Here is a 20507-nt window from a genome sequence, read left to right on the forward strand (position 1 = left end):
ACGGTTGGTATCCATCTCCCATCCAGAAACAGTCCTGCTACCACTGCCTGTCTCCCAGGTCCCGATTTACCTGCACCACCCATCACCAACACGCTTGTGAAACCATTTATAGTGGCATGCTAAATTAGGAGCATGCTGGGCTATGGGCCTCTGGGGTTGTTCTCCAGCTCAGCGGCTTGAGGTGCGGCACTGCAGGAAATGCTCTGTTGAGTAGGCAAAGGCAGAAGGACCAGGCTCCTCGAAGATACACCAGGCCTGGCTGATCCAAAAGCTGCTGACATGGCACAGCACTTCTGTTCCTTTCTGCTCCTCTAGTAGGATTGAGACGATACTGTGGACAGTAGCTCACAAGACTATGGCCATACATTTAAAGTACTACCATAGCTTCCCCCAAAGAATCATGGGAGCTGTAGCTTGTCAAGGGTGCTGAGAGTTGTTAGAAGACTCCTATTCTCCTCACAAAGCAACCATTCCCAGGATGGTTTAACCATCAGTCCCTCTTCCCAGGAACTTCTGTCACTTTTTTCAGCTCCCTTAACAAACTACAGCCCCCAGCATTCTCTGGAGGAAGTCAAGACTCTTTTAAAGTCTTGGCCTCAAGTGGTGGAGTCCCTGTGGTTCGAGCTCTGGAGACTCCTCCATCCCAACTTGACGACGGGATGGGTCAGGCGCAGCTGGGAACTGGGAAGGCAAGTCCTTAACTGTGACCCAAACATGCATGTCATGGGGAAGAAGCGTAGCTCAGTGGCAGAGCCGCATGCTCTGTGTTCAGAAGATCCCTGGTTCAATCCAGTTAAAATAGCCTGGAGGAAGGTAATGGGAAGGAACTCTGCCTGACATGATGTAGATCTGCTGCCAGTCCGAGTAGACAATACTGGTCTGGATGGACAAAGGTGAAAGATGTCTGGTGTAAGGAATTATCCTATGAAAAAGAGGACTTCTTTTTTCTCCCCACTCTGTCCAGTTTCTCCACTTGGCCAGGTATGGCACTCAAGCTACCACCTGCTTGGTGGTCTCTGAAACAGCCGGTGCTCCTGTATCCCACCACCCACTCTCGGGATAAGCGCTGAAAATAAACAAAACACAGCGGGATTGTGCTCCATGATGTAGGCGACTAGTTCATAGCGAAGCAGCTTCAAGTAAGCTGCTCCCGAGATGTGTGTGTAATTTAGCTATTGTTTAAACAGCTTTCATAACAGACAAAGCCTTAAATTATTTCTCCTCTCCCCCCCCCACCTCCACACACACACACACCTCAGGCTACTCAGAAGCAGCCAAGTTTTTACAAGATACTTTCCAAAAAGAAAAACAGCCAAGCCCAGCTCAGTGGCTAAATATAAAGAAGAGTCTATTTTTTTCATTAAGAGTGCGATTCATGACCCAGCGACGCTTAAAGCCCAAACTACGCAAAACAGCAGGTCTCAAGGTAGAGAGCTGCTGCTGAACTCTACCTACCAGATGGCGGCGGGGTGGGGGATAGATCACATGACAGAGGAAGCCCCTATATTTAAGAAGCAAAATAGCCAGGCCAAAGAAAAAACTATGGTCGGGTGAAGGATTTTAATGCAGACTTCCCCACAACAAGTTGTCCTTTCTCTTTAATCAATATGCAGTAGTACCTTGGATCCCGAACGCCTTGCGAGTCTAACGTTTTGGCTCCCAAACGGAGTGTTCCATTTTGCAAATGTTTTTTGGAACCCGAATGTCCGACGCGGCTTCCGATTGGCTGCAGGAGCTTCCTGCAGCCAATTGGAAGCCGTGCCTTGGTTTCTGAACATTTTGGAAGTCGGACGGACTTCCGGAACAGATTCTGTTCGACTTCCGAGGTACAACTGTATACCCAATCAATCACTGTTCTCTGTAGGAGAGGGCTTCCTGAAAATACCATCTTATCAGGCAGTCCATGCCACACTATATAGGAATTTGGGATCCTCACCTCACCTCAGTTAAATACTAGCACCACCTTTGTTGTCTGAAAATTTTCCTCTTTCCACCAGCCTTTTAAAAAGCAGAAATTTTTCACAGTCAGCATCTGTGCTGGAATTGCTTTTAGACATTTTATGGCTTGTGTGTTTGCTGCACCAGACTCCTTTGGCAGAAAGGTTGTATATAAATTAAATAAAAAACAAACAAATCATGCTTAAGATCTGAAACAGTGATGTCCAGAAAGCTGCATAATCTGCTGCTTTTGTTTAGCGGGCCATGATTCACTCTATGAAGATGACGATGGGGTCAGCATTTAGAATCACGGTTATCTAGTCCAACCCTCTGCAATGCAGGAATCTCAGCTAAAGCATCCAGGACAGATTTATCGGGTGAGAAGGAACTACGGCCAGGTGGGTGATGGCACAGTGTCCACTGAAGTACAAAAACTGAGGCCTTGAATGGCTGCTGCAAATTGAAGAGTTGGCCAGAGATTCCCAAATTATTCCCACTATGAATGTTGGGGCAGATTATGCACCATGACAGATGTTGAAGCATGCCTTGAAAAAATTAAGCTACTACATTGGCCATACTCACTGTCCCTCAAGAGTGGGTAGGTCACATGCAATGCTAATCCCTCCATTCCCCGCCACACTGAGTCACTCACTGCAAGTATATGACCAGTTGCATCATCCTGAGGAACACCCTGCGATTCCCCGATAGAGCCTGCACTACAGTTGGTGTAGTGGTTAAGAGCGGTAGTCTCGTAATCTGGGGAACCGGGTTCACTTCCCCGCTCCTCCACATGCAGCTGCTGGATGACCTTGGGCTAGTCACACTTCTGTGAAGTCTCTCAGCCCCACTCACCTCACAGAGTGTTTGTTGTGGGGAGGAAGGGAAAGGAGAATGTTAGCCGCTTTGAGACTCCTTAGGGTAGTGATAAAGCGGGATATCAAATCCAAACTCTTCTTCTTCTACTACTACAGTTGACAAGGGTGAGAGAATTCTCCAAGCATCATCATTGCTCAGAATCTAGTCAGGGTAGCCTATGAGCCAGTTTAGTGTAACAGTTAAGAGACCAGGGTATAAAATCCCCACTCAGCCATGAAGCTCACTGGGTAAATTTAGGACAACCTTGCCCACCGCCCCCGCCCAACACTTAGCCTAACCTACCTCAAAGGGTTGTTGGGAGGGTAGAAAGAAGTGGGGAGAACCACATATGTCAGTGATGGCCAAACTTGGCCCTCCAGCTGTTTTGGGACTACAATGTGCAATCTGCAAACGCCATCTTGGTAGTCAAGATAACCCCACAATTAATGGGCAGTTATTGCAGCAGTGAGCTCATATATATTTATAGTCACTTGCTTTGATATTAAGCTAATTGGCTTTCTTTGATGTTGTCCTTATCTGTGGGCTTGGGGTGCTGGGCTCTGAGCCCAGAAAGAGGAGCTGTCTGTAAGATTTGGGTCAGCCATAGGCAAAATCCAGTCCTCCAGATGTTTGGGACTACGACTCCCATCATCCCTGACCACCGGTCCTGTTAGCTAGGGATGATGGGAGTTTTAGTCTCAGAACAGCTGGAGGGCCAAGTTTGGCCATCACTGACATATGTCATCTTGTGTGCCTTAGGATATACAGTGGTACCTCGGGTTAAGTACTTAATTCGTTCCGGAGGTCCGTTCTTAACCTGAAACTGTTCTTAACCTGAAGCACCACTTTAGCTAATGGGGCCTCCCACTGCTGCCGTGCGATTTCTGTTCTCATCCTGAAGCAAAGTTCTTAACCTGAGGTACTATTTCTGGGTTAGCGGAGTCTGTAACCTGAAGCGTATGAAATCTGAAGTGTATGTAACCCGAGGTACCACTGTAAAGGCAACATAAATAAATAAAACCCCAAAGTCTGGGCAAAATCTGGACAAATGGGAACGGATGGAAGGAGGGGGTTGTTGGTTTGTTCCTGTTCTTGTTTTCATTATGTATTTTGTGTTTATTTTATTTTATTTTAATTTAATTTTGTGAACCACCTTGAGATCTACAGATGAAGGGTAGTACACAAATTTTAACAATAACAATAGGCCTATCCTTCATTTACAAAGCAGGATGCCTGCCCTTTGTCCTGGGAGCCAACTGAGAACAATGTGAGTGTCTATTTGAGTGGCATGTGTCACAGACAAACTGCGCCACTGATACAGTTGGGAAACTTTGGACAGCAGAGGCCTAGATGAGCCAACAGCCTGACTTAGGATAAGGCAGCTAATAACCTTTCCCGTATTCTCTTTCTGGTCTGTAGAAACACACCGCCAATCAGTACTTTTTGTCAGGCATTTCCATATGTTTCTCCACAGCCTTCCATCACGAGGGAGAGAAATGGATGTATATCAAGAGTCTGAAGACCTAGGTGCCAATGGTGACAGGGCAGGATTCGCGGTGCCCATCTCAGTGGCAGCCGCTCAAGACCTCTGGATCCTCAGCTATAACGAGCACACAATAACAGCCATAATGAAACCACAGAAAGCTCCCGGCCAGACAGTGCTGTTATGCGAGAGGGATATAAATTGACAGGAAAACGACAGTGATCAATTGTCTAGTGACATACTGGGAGGAGGCTCTGGCTGGAGCTGGCAGCCATCCAGTAGTATTCAACATTTTAATTAGATATTTGAAGGGCTGTGTGGTAAATACACTAGCTGGATTCATGAATGGCTTGAAACTGAGGAGGGAGATGGTAAAGACTGTGGACAGGGATCATAAAATAAAAAATAAAAGAAGGCCTGACCTCAATAACATGGAGAAGCAGGCTGAATTTCTGGCCTGGTGCCACACAAAAGCTTATACTCAGCAGGCTTCAGAGAAGCCTTTCTAGTGCATAAAAAAAACCAAAAACCTTTTAATGGATTTGAATTCTACCAGTCTTAAAGGATTTAGGCTAGAAAGCACAGAGCATCTGCTTGTCTCTGGGGCAAATCCCCTGCCAACGTACAAAGTTCAGCTTCAAGCGGGGGGAAACAATATTTCGGGCGGTGCGGGTAGGAGAAATTGGAGAAGTGGAACTTAATTGAACCCGTGGCCATGTACCTTTTTCTTGGCCAATCTTGTAACCAGCCAGCCCTCCCTGCAGAATTTTCACTGCCAGTGAAAAAGACCCTGGAAAGTGAAGGAAGGCAGTCCACCTGCTGGTGCTTGGACTGGAAACTTTTATGCAAAGAAGGAAATCAGAGAGGGGAAGGAAGGCTGGCATTATGAGCCAAGGCTGTACAGTTTAAAAATCAAAGGCCTACATCTCAGGCCCAGGAATTGTCAAACAAAAGGTTGCATTGGAGAACAGGTGGCATATAATATCAATTACATATAATAAACACACACTTTTCTCTCATCCTCCAAGGAACTCGGAGCAGCATACATACTTATTCCCCCTCCTTTATCCCCAAAGCACAGCCTGTGTTCAGACACTAAAGGTAAAAGGACCCCTGACCATTAGGTCCAGTCGTGGCCGACTCTGGGGCTGCGGTGCTCATCTCACTTTATTGGCCGAGAGAGCCAGTGTACAGCTTCCGGGTCATGTGGCCGGCATGACTAAGCCGCTTCTGGCGAACCAGAGCAGCACATGGAAACGCCGTTTACCTTCCCGCCAGAGTGGTACTTATTTATCTACTTGCACTTTGACATGCTTTCAAACTGCTAAGTTGGCAGGAGCAGGGACCAAGCAACGGGAGCTCACCCCGTCGCGGGGATTTGAACCGCCAACCTTCTGATCGGCAAGTCCTAGGCTCGTGTTTTGACCCACAGCGCCACCCACGTCCCTCATATTCAGACATTACACTAAGCCATAGTTTAGGTTAGCCTTGTGCTCACACCCTCCTCCTTCCCCAGAGTCCAGAGCAGGCATCCCCAAACGTGGCCCTCCCGTTATTTTGGGACTAAAATGGTCCTGTTAGCTAGGGCTGATGGGAGTTGTAGTCCCAAAACAGCTGGAGGGCCAAGTTTGGGGATGCCTGGTCCAGAGCCATGGTTTCAATGTAGCTTTAAAAAAAAAAAGTGGCTTGAGGGGAGTGGATCAGCCCCCCCTCCCCATGCAAAACAAATGGCGATGTCATTACTTTGGCACACAGTGCCTTAAACCATGGAACTTTCTTCCAAAAGACAGGTACAAAGCTGGACAGCGTTACAAGGGAACTAAACAAATTCATGGAGGATAAGGATCTCAATGGCTGCAAGCCACAGTGGCTTTGCTACCCCTCCTGTGTCGGAGGCAGCAGGCTAGTTGCTAGGAATTGCGAACAGGAAGGGTGCTGCTGAATTTAGGCCCTGCTGGCTGGCTGGCTGGCTTCCCATAGGCATAGAGTTGGTTCACTGGGCTAGATGATGAACCTTTGGTCCGATCTAGCAGGCCTCTTCTTATGTTTATTTTTTGCGCAGCCAACTCCTCCAACCACAAAGGTCCCTTCATCTGGACTTGAACTCTCTGCCACCCCACGTTTTGCAACCACACATGCCTTGGGGATATAATGACAGTTTGCTGCAATTCTGCCACCACCACCTCTGCCCTGAATTCTGTGCTAAAACAAGAGCTGTGTGGAGCTCTGACAGGGCAGGGCAAAAGAAAAGGAAAAAGAACAACAAACCGAAATGAAGAACTGCCTAATTTAGCAGGGTTATAGTCCCGCAACAAATGCAAATGCCTAAGTGTTTTTTTCTTCTAACCCTCTCATCAAACTGCTTTTTACTGGGGTGTTTTCCTTTTCGTCTCTGGGCTTTTGATGTACTAATTAGCCCACCCAACCTGGGACAGTCCTTCTTCTTCTTCTGTTTTTGCTCTGACCATTTTTGGCTTGAAGAGGAGCTGCAAGAGGCCTGACATTTTTGCCCTGTGCTTCCCCTTCCACCCGTGTGGTCCAGAGCAGACACGGCAACATGGCACCGGGGAAAGGATGTAGCTCAGTGGTTGAGCATCTGTTTTGCACTCAGAAGGTCCTGGGTTCCATTCCAGATAGGACTGGGAGAAACCTCTGCCTAAAATCCTGGAGAGACGCTACCGGTTTTGCGTACGCAATACTCAGCTGGATGGAGTAATGATCAGGCTCAGTAGAAAGGCAGCTTCCTGGGTTCCTAACACTGACCCAGCCAGAAAGCCTGCAACGCTGGACATGAGCAAAACAGCACTCTGCCCACCTGTGAATCCCAGCACCTAGTACAGTGGTGCCTCGCAAGACGAAATTAATCCGTTCCGCGAGTCTCTTCGTCTTGCGGTTTTTTCGTCTTGCGAAGCACGTCTATTAGCGGCTTAGCGGCTATTAACGGCTTAGCGACTTTAAGAAAAAGGAAACAAACTCGCAAGAACTCTCAAGACATTTCGTCTTGCGAAGCAAGCCCATAGGGAAATTCGTCTTGTGGAACGACTCAAAAAACGGAAAACTCTTTCGTCTTGTGCGTTTTTCGTCTTGCGAGGCATTCGTCTTGCGAGGTACCACTGTATTCAGACTCCAAAGAGTGGAGACAGACCTCCACAACACTTGTATAAATCACATTACAGAAATCGTTCACCATCACTACGGATGCTATTCTCTGGTGGAACAATAGTTAAGTTCATTCATGGTTCTAAAAACTGGAGTTGGGGGATGCTGAAGTTGAGGGCAGGAGTACAGGTGCTTGTAGCATAAACACTGACAACTGGGAAACGCTGGCCTGTGAGTGCTCCAATTGGAGAACAGCCTTTACCAAATGTGTCATGGGATTTGAAGAGGCTCGAACTCAGGACGAAAGGGAGAAACGTGCTAAGAGGAAGGCACGAGTGGCAAACCCTCAACGTGATCCACCAGGAAACCTATGTCCCCACTGTGGAAGGACGTGTGGATCCAGAATTGGCCTCCACAGTCACTTACGGCCTCGGCCCAGTATACCTGAAGGAGCGTCTCCACCCCCATCGTTCTGCCCGGACGCTGAGGTCCAATGCCGAGGGCCTTCTGGCGGTTCCCTCGCTGCAAGAAGCCAAGTTACAGGGAACCAGGCAGAGGGCCTTCTCGGTAGTAGCACCCACCCTGTGGAACGCCCTCCCAACAGATGTCAAAGAGAAAAACAACTAGCAGACTTTTAGAAGACATCTGAAGGCAGCCCTGTTCAGGGAAGCTTTTAATGTTTAATAGACTACTGTATTTTAATATTCTGTTGGAAGCCGTCCACAGTGGCTGGGGAAACCCAGCCAGATGGGCGGGGTATAAATAAATAAATAAATTATGATGATGCGACTCATTGTTAAAACTGTGTTTATGGAAGACAATCTTATTCGGCTACAAGTGATCACCAAAGAAGAAGAAGTAGTTCAGATGCTGCCAAAACAACCAAACAACCATAGGAAACCATTGCCTAGAAAGGCCCACAAATTCCAATTCCTTCCTTGCCTCTGTGCTCTGGAATACCCAATCTTATCATCTGAATAAAGGTGGAACTTAAGGCACAGTTCTGCAATGAGTTTGCTGGAAGGCTCTCTTTCATCCTGTGAAACGAGAGATGGCGAACTTCTTGTGGGATCTACTTTGTTGTTGTTTTCTACCAGAACGCCAAGATCCACCAACTGGTGCCAAAGACAACACGGTAGAATGAAGGAATTCTGAGCCCGAGGAATTGTTTCAAGTACCAAAAAAACCCCAACTGCACTCACAGTCCTTCCACAAAAACAAAAGCACACCCGTTTTCCCACCCCCAATCACCAGTTTATTTAGGGGGGCTCTTTTGTTGCTGCTACTGTTGAACAAATGGGCGTAAGAAATCCTTGCCAATGTACTTAAGATACTGATCTACCTTCTATTCACCCCTAAAGCAAGTAGCTAGAGGTGAATAGAAGACTGGGAAAGGTGAGGCTTAAACCCTGGCAGAAGTCTGCTCAAAAATTATCACCACCTTCCCCTGAACCTGCAGCTGATCTGTAAAAGATACAGGGACACATCCTGTATCCTGCAAAAGTGTGAATAGTCAGACAACAGAAAAAAAATTAAAACAACACTGCTACCTCATCTCATCCTCTTCTGCATTGCAGACTAAACAGTCTTGATGCTTCTACTTCCCCTTTATACAGACACCCACTCAGAAGCTTTTCATCATAGTTTCCAGGCCTCTCTTTTATCTAAGCTCAACTGTCTGACCAAGAGCCCAGTCATAGCAGAGGGTAATAGCTGGAGGCGGCCTGACTAAGGTGGACACATGGCAACAGGTGCTCCTGCACCTTTAATAACTGGGTCCCGGCATTTAATGTATGACAAGCTGAAATTCCCATTTCCACGCAACAAAAAAAGGTGCAGCAGTCCTCTCCTGTTTTGAACCTGGGCCTCCGAATCTTGTCCTAGACTAAGGAGACAAAGTCATGCACTTCACTTCACTTGACATGTGTGGGGCTTAGGTATGTCCCTCTCCCATTGCTGCCTAAAAACTAACAGCACAAATTACTTTTAATTATTATCACTTAATGTATTTGCATCCTGCCTTTTTCCCAAGACAAGGTTCAATTTGTGATATTCAAAAAGAGTGAAACACAAGGCAAAAGGAGTAGACTAAATTGGCATTCAAAGCAATTGCTATCACCTATTAGGGTTCACAGGGAAGTGGGTTAAACCACAGAGCTTAGGGCTTGCCGATCGGAAGGTTGGCGGTTCGAATCCCTGCGACGGGGTGAGCTCCCATTGCTCAGTCCCTGCTCCTGCCCACCTAGCAGTTCAAAAGCACGTCAAAGTGCAAGTAGATAAATAGGTACCGCTCCAGCGGGAAGGTAAACGGCGTTTCCGTGCGCTGCTCTGGTTCGCCAGAAGTGGCTTAGTCATGCTGGCCACATGACCTGGAAGCTGTACGCTGGCTCCCTCGGCCAATAAAGCAAGATGAGTGCCGCAACCCCAGAGTCGTCCGCGACTGGACCTAATGGTCAGGGGTCCCTTTACCTTTAACTATTAGGGTTCACACCCAGCACGATTCAAAGCAGGTCTACTCAGAATTAAACTCCATTGGCTTTAGTGGGACTTAAAGAGTGCAAGCCTATACATGTTTACTCAGAAGTAAGTTCCTGTTATGCTTAGCGGGTCTTTGTCCCAGGTAAGTGTTGTGTGGTCCAGAAGCTTTAATCTTGGTAGACCACTTAACGATTTTTCCTCCTGTTGCAGCAACTGTAATTCACTGTGCTAGATGCTATATGATTTGTAATTGCATTTGTATTGCTTTTTAATTTTTCATATTGCCTTACAATTTGCATTCCACAGATCTGAGATACAATAAAACCCAAGGTAAAGAAAAGAAGAAGAAATGAAAATACTATTAAAAACCAACAAGAGCAGGCATGCCACAGACCACGTAAATGAAGCTCATGGACCACTTCTGGTCCAAGGACCACTTTAGGAACCCCTGTTTTAACCTCTGGTAATTGTCTTTATTTCCTTTATTGCACTTGCAGCTTTCTTGCATTCAAGGAAGCTTCTAATAAAAATACAAAACATAGCATAGCCGACATCAGAACCAAGCAGGTTAAGAAATGAATAGTTCACATAGAGGCAATTAATTTCAGCCTCACTAAGCACTTACTTCCTGCCTTTCTCCCACACTGGCCTCTCAGTAGCCCACAGGAAGCTCCCAAGTGGCTCTCCATCCAGGCTCCTGCCTCAGGTGTCCTTGGACCATAGCCCTGGGGCGGCTGAGCGCTGCCCTTATTCAGGCTGCCCAACTGAGGACTCCAGAATGACACTTCCAACAAAAGTGGCAGCCTGCTGTGGGGTACGAGTCACGGCTATTAACGGCCAGCTGCATCCTGCGCAGCTGCCAATCAGCTCTTCTTAAGGAAGTAGGAAGAGGCTGCTGGTCAGCAGTTGCTTCCGCTCTGTGTTCTTGCCTGTTTCTTAAATTGCTCTTTTGTTTATCTTGGTCCGTGTTCATATCCTACGTTTTAAGCACGGTGATGCCACTTCAAAGCGTCATGGCGTCCCCCAAGGAATTCTGGGAGCTGTAGTCTGCTAAGGGTGCTGAGAGTTGTTAGGAGAGCCCTATACCCCTTCAGCAGCCATCCCCAAACTCGGCCCTCCAGATGTTTTGGGACTACAATTCCCATCATCCCTGACCACTGGTCCTGTTAGCTAGGGATGATGGGAGTTGTAGTCCCAAAACATCTGGAGGGCAGAGTTTGGGGGTGCCTGCCTTTCAATGATGCAGTTCCCAGAGTTCCCTGGGAGGAGGGGATGATGGTTAAATGCAGGCATCCCCAAACTCAGCCCTCCAGATGTTTTGGGACTACAGCTCCCATCATCCCTAGCTAACAGGACCAGAGATCAGGGATGTTGGGAATTGTAGTCTCAAAACATATGGAGGGCAGAGTTTGGGTTGCCTGGTTAAATCACTCTGAGAATGTCTCCTAACAACCCTTAGCAGACTGCAGTACTAGAAGGGTAGCCAGTGAAGACCTTTTAACAATGGTGTCACATATTGTCAACCAAATGCCCCCTTCAGCATTCTGGCTATAGCACTGTGCACCAGCTGGAGCTTCCAAAACAGGCCCAAGGCCACATCTACCGTATTTTTCGCTCTATAAGACGCACTTTTCCCCTCCTAAAAAGTAAGGGGAAATATGTGTGCGTCTTATGGAGTGAATGCAGGCTGCGCAGCTATTGCTGAAGCCAGAAGAGCAAGAGGGATCAGTGTGCAGAGATCCCTCTTGCACTCCTGGCTTCAGAGATAGCCACGCAAAGCCTCCTGAGCACAGCGGGAGCGCTCCTGCCTCTTCGCTCAAGAGGCTTTGTGTTGCTTTCTTGTTTCATGTTTTCCACCTCTAAAAACTAGGTGTGTCTTATGGTCGGGTGTGTCTTATAGAGCGAAAAATACGGTACATAGTGTGAAATGCAGTAATCCAGTTTTGAGGTTACCAACACATGAACTACGGTGGTCAGGCTATGCGCAGCTTCTCTTATTAACAGTACCTGTACAGAATGGTGGTATTCAAATGATCATCCACACCACAGTTTAAAAGAATCAGGAGCAATTATCATGGCCCATGTGCCCCCTTCTCCCTCCCTCACATGCACAGCTTAATGTGTTACTTCCTGTTTAGCTCAAACTACCATGGTTTGATCAAACCAAAGTTTGCAACATTCAAACACCACAGCAAACTATGGTTTAACCGAAACAAGAAAGCAGGGGGTGCTGGCATGGAGTTCATTCTCAGTCATCCAAACCATGGTTTACAGGACGATCAGGAGGCAGCCACCAGAATTCCTTTTCTTTTGCTACCCAACAGCTGCCTGCAACAGCAGCACAACCATGTCACAAACAGAGTTCCAATACGGATGATGTCGCCATCAAGGGGACAGTAGAGTTCAACCAGAAACACCCAATTAGGCTTTGAACACCAGGATCGCTACAGTCAAGGTACAACGAGGAGCGTGGATGCCCGATTAGATAAGAATTACAAGAGGGTAGTGATTTGTTCTCCAAAATGGCAGGAACTTTCTTCACCTGCAAAAACTCGACATGCGGCCATGCAATTTTTGGTCACCTCTGCACAGCGGGCTGCATGCATCTCAGAGCAAACTTACCTGTGTCCTATAGGCAAGTTCTGGCAGGAGTCCACAATCGATGCAACGGCAGCACTTGAAAGTCTGCTGGTAAATAGCTTAGAGCTGCAGCCAGAAATGAGTGGGATACCTGGGATTCAGGCAACCTTTAAGAAAGAAAATGGGGTGGGAGGGTTAGTTGGTAAACTTACATCTCCTACAAGTCAGTATACAATGTGCATAAACCTCCCTCCTACGAAGAAAGCAAAAACCACAAGGTTGTACTCCAGTGATGTAAAAAATTCTGAGCTTGCATGCAGCCGTGGCTGCTCCTGCCACCCCAAATTATTATTATTATTATTATTATTATTATTATTATTATTATTATTTATACCCCGCCCTCCCTGGCCACAGCCGGGCTGAGGGCAGCTAACACCATTAAAATTACAGTAAATATATATATATATATATATATATATATATATTTAAAAAAAACAATTTAAAATACAGTGGTACCTCGGGTTACATACGTTTCAGGTTAAAGACTTTGCTAACCCAGAAATAATACCTCAGGTTAAGAACTTTGCTTCAGGATGAAAACAGAAATTGTGTTCCGGCGGCACGGCAGCAGCAGGAGGCCCCATTAGCTAAAGTGGTGCTTCAGGTTAAGAACAGTTTCAGGTTAAGTACGGACCTCTGGAACGAACTAAGTACTTAACCTGAGGTACCACTGTACAGGTTAAAATGCAATTTAAAATGCAGCCTCATTTTAAAAGTAACCCATAGATCAAAACCATACATTGTCCCACACCAGGGCCAACTCGCCCATGAGGCAGACTGAGGCAGCCGCCTCAGGAAGCAGAATCCAAGGGGCGCCTCTGTGCCCCACCTCCCAAAAAGTGAAGAAGAGAAGTGGCTTCAGTGGCTTCCACTAAGTGAGGCTTCAGTGGAGGGTGGTACCTTCTCATTTCACCTCAGGAGCCCAAATGGAACAAGCCACTCCTGCCCAACACTCACTCTGATTGTCTACAAATGGGGCAATTCTCATTCTGGGCCAAGAGCATCACCCAGAGTCTCGCCCTCCCTGGCCTCTGGTCCACGGCTTGCTCTTCCATAGTACAGCATGGAATTGTGACACCTTTTACTTACCATCTGGACTGCCTGGGCTTCATTTCTCTTCTCAGTCAATGCACCTCAAGCTGTAAGAAAAACACAACGAGAATGTCTCATCCCAAGCAAAGCAAATGCAAGTAACCTTGGGCCTATATATTTCTTTAGATGCATGGGACTTTAAGAGTTTGGACCACTGTACTCTCTGAACAGTTGTCTAGCTGTGTTAAAAAAGCTCAGGGACGGAGAAGCACGGACTGCTTTATTATTGATTGGTATCCTTTTATTCAACACATGACAACAACTGGTGTCAATAGAAAGCCGCCTCGCTCCCTGCCAAAACAGAAAAAAATGGTCAGCTGGAGCTAGATCTAATACCAGACTGATCCTTCCCTTTACAATAATTCTTTTGTCCTCTATGTCTCATCAAAAGATGCTTGTTTATGATGCAATATTGTCTTCTTCCTGAATTCATTCTGCATTCTCTTCCGCTTTGTTTTTCTTTTGTAGTTTTGACTTGTAATATCTGTTGTAATTTAGAATTCGATTTAAAAAAAATTAAAAACGTTGAGCCTAAATGTAGGAACTTGTTCTTTCCATATGTGTGCTTAGGGCATGATGGGGCGGTGGCAACACTCATCACAACTAGAGTTCCTTGGAAAGGTGGGGGGGGACTGTAATAAATAAATGAAGGACCACACACCTTCCGTCAATGCAGTACTGCAGGATAATATTGACTCAAAAACAGGTACATAAGCTTTCAGGAGCAATCAACCATATTCACAGGAGATGGACCTCTCAATCATCAATCAAATGAACAGTAGTGGATGGCCGGATGGGGCAGTGGCACTGAACTGAACTCCCTTTGCCTGCATCACTGCAGCCAGGGCAGAGAATGGGAGGTTGGCACAGTGCAAACACACCAGCAGAACCAATCTGATGTTCCCTTTGGTGAATTTGCATCCCACCAACCTCACCCCTTTCCCTCTCTGTTTTGTTACACAGCAACGACACAGGCAACTAGAGGTCAGGTGAACGCCACAACGCCACTCCACAGTCCTCTACTGCAAATTATTAATGGAAGTGCACTAATGATTGCTGGATGCTAGGAAGAAATATCAGGGTGATGCGATAATGAATAAATGAATGGCCAACCAAGGACCCCATGCACACACATGTGGGCATACATGCACCTTACACCAGAGCAACGTTGTGATCCCAGAACATGAATATTAACCGTAAAACAGAAGAAGAGCACAACATATAAGTAACTTATAAAATGTATGGCCGCAGGTTATGGCGATGACTCAGATAGCTTTAAAATGTGCCAGACAAAGTAATGCAGAACAGGCCTGCTGGTGGCTGCTACTACAACTTGTAAATAAGCTCACCCAAGTTACTAGCCTGCGAAGACATTTACTAGCCTGCACTTCCATGTTAGAGTAGCAGCCAAAGTAAGAATACAGGCTGCTAGCCCCTTAGCAGGCTTGTAAAAGAGGAAAGGGGCAGGGGAGACAAAAAAAATTTCACCCAGGAGAGAGATAGAGTGATCCACCGCACACTCTGCTGGCCATGATGGGCTCTGTGACTGGCACAGAGGAGGAGTATAGGCTTTCTGGTCCCCCCACTACCACCCACTCAACTACCTTGAATTCCTGGTTGCCTTGGTTTCCCAGGTGTTAAATACACAGCTGCAAAAAGTAATTCAATTTGTCATCATCGCCAATGGGTCCTCCAAGTTCAGGGACAATATGCCTCTGAGCAGCACATACTAGGGACCAACAGCAGGGAACATGCTGGGTTTGTATTTATAGGGGTGTAGCTGAGGCTCCAATACTTTAGCCACCTCATGAGAAGAGAAGACTCCCTGGAAAAGACCCTGATGTTGGGAAAGATGGAGGGCACAAGGAGAAGGGGACAACAGAGGACGAGATGGTTGGATAGTGTTGTCGAAGCTACCAGCATGAGTTTGACCAAACTGTGGGAGGCAGTGGAAGACAGAAGTGCCTGGTGTTCTCTGGTCCATGGGGTCACAAAGAGTCGGACACGACTAAACAACAACAGCTCATCGACAGCATACCTTACAAAATCCAGGTGATCCAAATTGGGATGCTCTGCTGACACATGCCAGAGTGCCAGACCAAAAAACAGGACATTCTGGGATTCAACCAGAAGCCGGGATGACTTCTGTAATTCCAGGATGTCCTGCTTAAACCGGGATGGCTGGGCAGCCTGCTTTGCAGATGAAAGGTCCCAGGTAGGACTATGAATGTCCCTTGGTTGGAACCCCAGAGAGCCACTGAGCCCTAATACTGAGCTGGACTGACCAGTTGGTCTGACTCAGAATAAGCTTCCTATGTTCCTGCGCTTTGCTACCCATCAGCTTCCCAGAAACATCTGCCTGGCCACTTCAGGAAACAGGATGCTGGGCCAGATGGACCTTTGACCTGATCCAGCAGAGCTCTTCTTGCATTCATGTCATCCAGGCAAAGGCTCAAGGCTCATAGCCCAAGAAGATGCTGGTGATCTTACACCAATTCCGGTGCCGGCCAGGAGCAGGTCCTTTGCAGGGACGCTTGGAGGTCGTGCCGTAAAGCTGGGTGAGCCTAGCTGGCCTATGCAACAGCTAGACAATCGCTGCATGAAAACCGCCTTCCCTTGCCAGTTTGTCAAGTTTTGGCTCGTCTGCTTCACCTTTCCAAACAAGGATGGAGACAGAAGACACCCATCACGTCCTGGGGGCAGAGGGGGTGGGAGATTCTGTTGGCATGGTGACTGACAGTAGCCCTCGCTTCCTTTTAACTAACAGGAATAAAAATGTTTTGTTCTCATTAAGGAAAAAGAGAGCTGCATTCCTGATTGGTGAGTAACGTCTCTGCCTGCGAGTTAATCTCCCAGAAAGCTGTGGCAGCCTGGGATGGGGTTTCCAGTCTGACCCACTCAGCCACTTTTCTCCTGAGCCTCTCTAGATACTCGTGAAGAGGGAGTTTCACCCAGGTTGGGGCTCACACTGCCCCACCCCACTTTGTGCTAGGGTCCCAGAATAGACAGGTGTTTCCTCACAGTGCCCAAGGGGGTATTGAGACACACAACTGGTTGAAGGGGTGCGGTTAATGTTAATTCTTCAACTCTTATTTGTGATAAGGCTGATCAACCATCAAGGTTCACAGTTTTCCAGGTCAGGGAAAGCTTTTCACACCATTCTGTCTGATGTAGCATCGACCACACTGACTCCAGCACGTTGCAAAGGATTCTGGGGGCATGTTCTGGGATGCACGGTGCATTCATGCAGGCCACTGTGGCCAGGCCTATCAGCCCATTGAATCACCTCGCAGGAACTGAGAGCGTACCCTAGAATACACACAACAGTCTTTTGCATTGCTATCTGTGTTGGGCGCAGAATTGGCATGGGGTAGGGGAAGCCGGGAGAAGTTAGGGAGGTGGAAAGGGGAATAAAATACTTTTGCAGATAGCCACATTGCAGTTAGAAATTCTGGCGAAAGTAGCAGCAGCAGCAGCAAGCAATTTTATCATAATCACAATCTTTTTCGTAAACCGCCTTGAGGGGGTTTTCTACGATCAAGCAGCATATAAATGTTATGAAATAACTAAATAAATCATCAAGCAACTTGCTTTTCAACAAAACTTATCAACCATTAATAACCTTCGAATTGTGGAATCCTTCCTCCTCCTCAGATAAGTTTCCAAGGAAATTCATGCTTCAAAAGCCAAGTTTTGCTAAAGCTTGTTTAAATTCGCTTCCGGGGAACTGAGCTGCAGAGAACACACACACACACAGACACTCTGCTTTGATCTAGCAAGCTCAGCATTTGGAAAGCTGACCTGGATTGCCAACATACTTGAATTAAGGGCCAAGCCGAAAGGCCTGATTTCAAAGTGTAGTGTAGTGTAGTGTAGTGTAGTGTAGTGTAGTGTAGTGTAGTGTAGTGTAGTGTAAAATAAAATAAAATAAAATAAAATAAAATAAAATAAAATAAAATAAAATAAAATAAAATAAAATAAAATAAAATAAAATAAAATAAGGCATTTGTTAAGGGTGCTGAGAATTCTGTTAGGGATCTCCCAACGGTTCTCCCAGGAGCTTCTGGCAAACGTTATTAAAACCTGTGCTCTTCTGTAGCATAGAAAGGCCACAAGTATCTTTGGATTGAATTAAACTGGTTTTCTTGGCACCTTTGCAAAAAAGAAAATCAGACAACAGCCAGGAGAGGATCCGTTACCTGAATTTTCCCCTCTTCTTTTTATGCCCAGAAGAATGTGACTTGCAGATCTAGCTCGCAAACCATTCCTCTTACAATGCCGACTCCCTGGCAGGTGGCCTACAAGCCCTCGAAACCATCTGTGATATGAGCAATTAGCGCAAAATGCGAGCTTCCCAACTGACAACATGGGCAAGTTATTTCCAGCGGAGAAGGAGTTGCGTTCCAATAGGCCCAGGCAGGCATTTCACACCCTGGCATCTAAGCCTGCTCTCAGTCTGCCTGCCTGCCTCCGGGTAGGAAGTTCTTCTGCAGCTTATACCCCCCACCCACCCCTCCTCCAGAGAGACAAAGGGCCTTCTCACAAACACCTCAGTGAAGGAGGCAGCTGAATGAACAATGATGCAAACCAACCTTGGCTAACAAGCTCTGCCCAGTGTCCATTAGCTCAAATTTCTCCCAGTCCAGTGAGCAAAGCTGAAGAGGCTGCAGTACTGGGCACCTCTGCCCACCCCGCTTGCAAATTTAGGGATCTGTGGGAATGACTCCGCTCCTTACTCACACACACACACACACACACACACACACACACAAATGTATACACTAACCAAGCATTGGCTAGAATAGAGCACAACCAGAAACAGCTGATCATAATATTAAGAGATCAGAGCCATTCATTGGGTTTGGCCATACGATTAGGACATGTCTTCAAACACTGCATCTCTCTACACTATATGTCTTCAAACATATCTTCATGTCTTCAAACATGTCTTCAAACACTGCATCTCTCTACACTATATGTTTAAAGCAGTATTGTACTACTACTACTACTAATAATAATAATAATAATAACTTTTTATTTATATCCCACTCTCCCCAGCTGAAGCCAGGCTCAAAGCAGCTAACAACTATAAAAGTAACAAAATTTACATAAAATCACAGTCAGCTGATTGAAATGCATTCTAAAACCAATTCAAAATCAAATTAATGGCAACTATTGGGCTAGAGTTCTGTGAGGACTACCAAAGGAGGGGGTCATACTGTGCCTTGGCCAAAGGCCAGGTGGAACAGCTCTGTCTTGCAGACCCTACGGAAAAATGTCTAGTCCCGCAGGGCCCTAGTCTCTTGTGACAGAGCGAGGCCATGGCCAAAAAGGCCCTGGCTCTGGTTGAGGCCAGGCTAACCTCCCTGTGGCCCGGGATCTCCAAGATGTTTTTATTTGAAGACCGTAAGGCTTTCCCCCAGAGACTCCTGTAGTTTGTGAAGGGTGCAGAGAGTTGCTGGGAAGAGTGGTGATAATGATAATAATAATAATAATAATAATAATAATAATAATAATAATGATAATAGGTTGTCCCAGTCACACTGGGCGGCTTCCAGCAAAATATAAAAACACAATAACGCATCAAACATTAAAAACCTCCATCGCGGTGGGGTGGGGGAAGCCATGCCTATTTAAAGTGGTATGATCCTGCTTTAATAGTGTAGATAGGGCCAATATGTGAGGAAATGCCTCCTGTTGCCTCTTCTGAATGTAGCGCCATACCCATTTCTTTGATTTACGGAATACACTTCCACAAAGATGTGTTGGCAGTCTCTGCCTTGGACAGGTTTAAAAGGAGATAAATTCTTGGGGAAGGTTAAGTGTATCAACCACCACTACTAGCTATTTTTGTTTTATTTATTTGTAAGAGATGCTCTAGCCTGCCCTCTGTCACATGATCCAAAGGCAGTTCATAATAATACCATGCCACCATAAAACCAAATCAAAAGAAAGGAGGTCAAAATAAAGCACGCCTTAAAAAATATCCAGCGAGCCGCAACTTGGGTTCTCCACTTGCAGCACCGATGGGATTTGTAATAACATTAAAATGTCCCGGCAAAGAGGGCAGTTTTCCCCTGGCACAAGCATGACAAAGGTTTTAAGAACATAAGGAGAGCTCTGCAGAATGAGGCCAAAGACCCATCTAGTCCAGCATTCTCTTCACACAGCGGCCAACCAGATTCCTGTTGGTGGTAGTTGTGCCTGCAGGGCGGAAGTGGCCAACATTTACGGCTGAAGGGTTGCATCCAGGCAGGCAGACAGACACAGGTTGCTGTGGCCAAAGTAAACTATGTCAGGATGAGAACAGAAATTGTGTGGCGGCAGCAGGAGGCCTGATTAGCTAAAGTGGTACCTCAGGTTAAGAACAGTTTCAAGTTAAGAACGGACCTCCAGAATGAATTAAGTTCTTAACTAACCAGAGGTACCACTGTACTATGCATGCAGACCACACAACATTCAAACACATGCACACACGCATAATGTTTATATGCTCTGCCTCCACAGTTGCTGGAGAAGTGAGAGCTCTTGTGCTCAGGTCCTGCTTGTACATTTCCCACAGGAAACTGGTCAGCCACTGTGACAACAGGATGCTGGACTAGGTAGGCCACTGGCCTGATCCAGCAGGCTTGTCTTATGTATTCATGCCACTGAACACCAGGCACTTTGTTCTCTCTCAATTTACCCAGTTGTACGAATGGAAGGGAAAGTGTCAGGGAGATAACATTGAGGTAATACATAACCTGAAAAGCGATGACAAACCTAGACAGCATCTTAAAAAGCAGAGCCATCACCTTGCCGACAAAGGTCCATATAGTTAAAGCTATGGTTTTCCCACTAGTGATGTATGCAAGTGAGAGCTGGACCATAAAGAAGGCCGATCGCCGAAGAATTGATGCTTTTGAATTCTGGTGCTGGAGGA

At 46.5% G+C, this 20507-nt stretch overlaps 1 protein-coding gene across 4 annotated transcripts in view; it reads right to left on the reverse strand.

Annotated features, from left to right (window-relative positions):
• Positions 1 to 20507, reverse strand: part of PLXNB1 (plexin B1) — a 148799-nt gene that overhangs the window by 104604 nt on the left and 23688 nt on the right. For 2 of the 4 annotated variants that reach the window (XM_081852247.1, XM_081852244.1), the window contains exons 2-3: positions 13583 to 13632; positions 12476 to 12600 (exon numbers count right to left, since the gene is read on the reverse strand). The gene's annotated coding sequence lies outside the window, so the exon portion shown is untranslated. Of the gene's footprint in view, positions 1 to 10478; positions 10533 to 12475; positions 12601 to 13582; positions 13633 to 17784; positions 18005 to 20507 lie in introns of those variants that run through there. The other 2 variants (XM_081852245.1, XM_081852246.1) reach the window with 2 other exon arrangements.

This window comes from Podarcis erhardii, assembly GCF_964252035.2.
Source record: "Podarcis erhardii genome assembly, chromosome: 2".
NCBI lineage: Eukaryota > Metazoa > Chordata > Lepidosauria > Squamata > Lacertidae > Podarcis > Podarcis erhardii.